At 38.5% G+C, this 2,764-nt stretch overlaps 1 pseudogene across 1 annotated transcript; it reads right to left on the bottom strand.

Annotated features, from left to right (window-relative positions):
- Nucleotides 1–770: 770 nt before the first annotated feature.
- Nucleotides 771–1,380, bottom strand: LOC120827349 (immunoglobulin heavy variable 3-33-like; annotated as a pseudogene). The gene is made up of 2 exons (XR_013451336.1): nt 1,278–1,380; nt 771–1,184 (listed from the first exon to the last, which is right to left on the bottom strand). The product of XR_013451336.1 is annotated as an immunoglobulin heavy variable 3-33-like (transcript).
- Between the last annotated feature and the right edge of the window lie 1,384 nt (nt 1,381–2,764).

Raw genomic sequence — 2,764 nt, forward strand, 5'->3', positions numbered from 1 at the left:
GCTCATTTAGGGAGTCACTGTCTCATCCTGGTTGAGCAGTGAAAGGTCAGAGGGCAAAAGCTGAAGGTGCCAACCAGGCAGACACAGTTCTGATAAGGATGAGAGTGAGAGACACACCAATCACCTTACAACCCTCACGCTTTGTTCGTTATGTTTACATTAATGTTAGGAAACCACACATTGTGTGATTCGATCTTGACCCGCTCATCCTCGACCCCAGTTTAGGGCCAAAATAATTATTTTCTTCGCTATCTAACAATGAAAAAAAAAAAACTAATTTAATTGTCATATAATGAATGAGTTACATTAAAGTGGCTCAGATTTGTTCATGTAGTGTTAATTTTGTTCAGACCTTTAATATAAAGACACATAAAGACAGACTTTTCTAAGTTAAGAATTTGTTTTGTGATAGAAATAGAATTTCTATTTTGAGGAAAACTTTGCAAGTTTGGTTCTTTGCTTCAAACTCAGTATCTGAAGAAAACAATAAATTATTTGTATTGCTTGTATATTCAAATTATGCCAATTAATTAATGAACATGCTATTCATTTTTTATTCAGGAAATATATAGAACAGCATATTTGTCATTGTAACTTGTAACTTGAGGTAAATAATAAATACAATAGGTTCCTCTAAGACAAGTCGAAGCAAGGACCCTAATAATAAAACTCAGATCTTAGCGTAGAACTCAATATCTGAAGAAAAAATGATTTTCCTTGCTTGTAAAATTATGAATTTTCTTAAATATATAGAATAGCATATTAGTAATTGTAACATGTAGGTATTTAAAGTGATGTAACAGTGAGCTGGTGGTGAAATCATTGGTGGTCTGAGGACTCCTCCTCTGGTGGCTTTGTGTTACAAGTGTTCAGGCACTGAGAGGTTTTTGTTCAGCTGTACTGATGGTTTGTGTTACTGTGGGTTTCTAGCACAGTAATACACAGCCGTGTCTCCAGGCTGCACATTCTGTCCGTTTAGAGTCACTGTTTTACTGGAAGCATCTAAGTCGATACTGAACTTGCTCTTCAGTGAGTCTTTGTAGTATGAATCTCCAGTAATTTTCCATCCAATCCATTGGAGTAGTAGCTGCTCATACTATAAGAAACCTGACAGGTGATGGTCAGACGTTGACCGGGCTGCACAGTCACAGAGGCCGGCTGCGTCAACTGCTCACACTTCACACCTGTGGAGGCAAACATAAAATATTGTATCAATGTAATAACAGTGAGCAGTCAGTGTGCTGTGATGTCCATGTCTCTGCCTCAGTGACACTCACAGTATCCAGCGGCCAGCAGCAGCAGTAGAGCTACAGAGAACATGTTGGTGTGGAGGTTGATCTGATTGGAGCTTCTCCTCTTCTGCTGCGACTGACAGCGTGATATCAAGTCTTTAAAGGAGACTGTGAGGAAGTTTACTTTGCATATAGAAGGAGGCTATGAAAGAGGGATGAACTGTTCTGTCACAGCAGACCAAAGCCTGGAATAGTGTCAGACACACGTGACACGAAAAAGAAGATGTATTTATTATTTTGAACAATGACTTAAAGGGAACTCTCTTATTCCTAAAATAAATTCTACCAACGCAGTCATGTCAAAGTAACAGGTCTGTATTTACACTCTTTAGAGACTATGATTTGCTGAGTATACTGATGTTGAACTTCAGAAAATGCAAAAAGAAAAAGCAATGTTTAGGCTTTTTTGATGTGTCAAGTATTTAATATGCTCCTATAGTTTGTGTTATTGTGGGTCTCTTGCACAGTGATGGACAGCAGTGACTTCAGACTGCACCTTCTGTCCTTTTAGAGTCACTGTTTTTCAACTAAATATACTTGAAGCAGAATTGTTCTCTCAGAGAATACCAGAGAGACTCCAGACATCCAATTGCAAACAAAAGCAGCACCAGAGATACAGACAACATGATTTATGTTGAAAATCAGTGGCTGATCCACGATGTGCGCCGCCTCTACGCTAATTACACCTGGTATTTGCTCCGCCCCTTCACAACCTTAAAGAAAAAGCCAGTTTACTGAAGGGATATGTGGATGGATGGAATGCTCACTGCATGTTCCTCTAATTGAGCACTTTCAATAGTTATCTGACTTTTTATAGATGCACATGTATGAAATGTGCAGGTGATCAACATCTTCTATGCTCTCTCAACATCACCTGTACTGCTCTCAATAACACATTCCTCTCTCTACCTTCACACTCCTTCCTATAAAATCTTTCCTGTGAGGCCAACTTCTAATCCCCATCACCCGGGAACAGTATGTGTTCAAAAAGTTACTCCAAACTTACCTTCTAACACATGTTTAATGTTAACCCACAAAGTAGACATGTGCACACATTTACAGTGACCCTGTGTGTTTGTATTGATGGGAAAGAGAAGGTATACAAACAGTCTCTGTTAGTGCTTTGAACAGACTGCACCTCTGTCTCATAACATCTGGTCAGTGCAGTTTAGACCTCTCAGTATGTTCAAATTAAGACACGACTTCACATCAAGGACACAAATCCCCACTTCTGTATGTGGAGGTCTGTCTCCCTCTAGTGGTCAATCTGAGTAATACAACGATGCTGATCTTATGACATACTGTATATTTATACAGTATAAACTGTATGAATAGAATAATAGAATAGAAGTACTTTATTGAACCACGAGGGGAAATTCAAGACCCAGGTAGCTCCTGACAATATACAAACATAATATACACATGCAGTTAAACTATTAAAAAGGGTTTATCAGAAAGAAAGAAAAAATAAA

The sequence above is a fragment of the Gasterosteus aculeatus genome, chromosome 11 (genome assembly GCF_964276395.1).
Source record: "Gasterosteus aculeatus chromosome 11, fGasAcu3.hap1.1, whole genome shotgun sequence".
Taxonomy (NCBI): Eukaryota; Metazoa; Chordata; class Actinopteri; order Perciformes; family Gasterosteidae; genus Gasterosteus; species Gasterosteus aculeatus.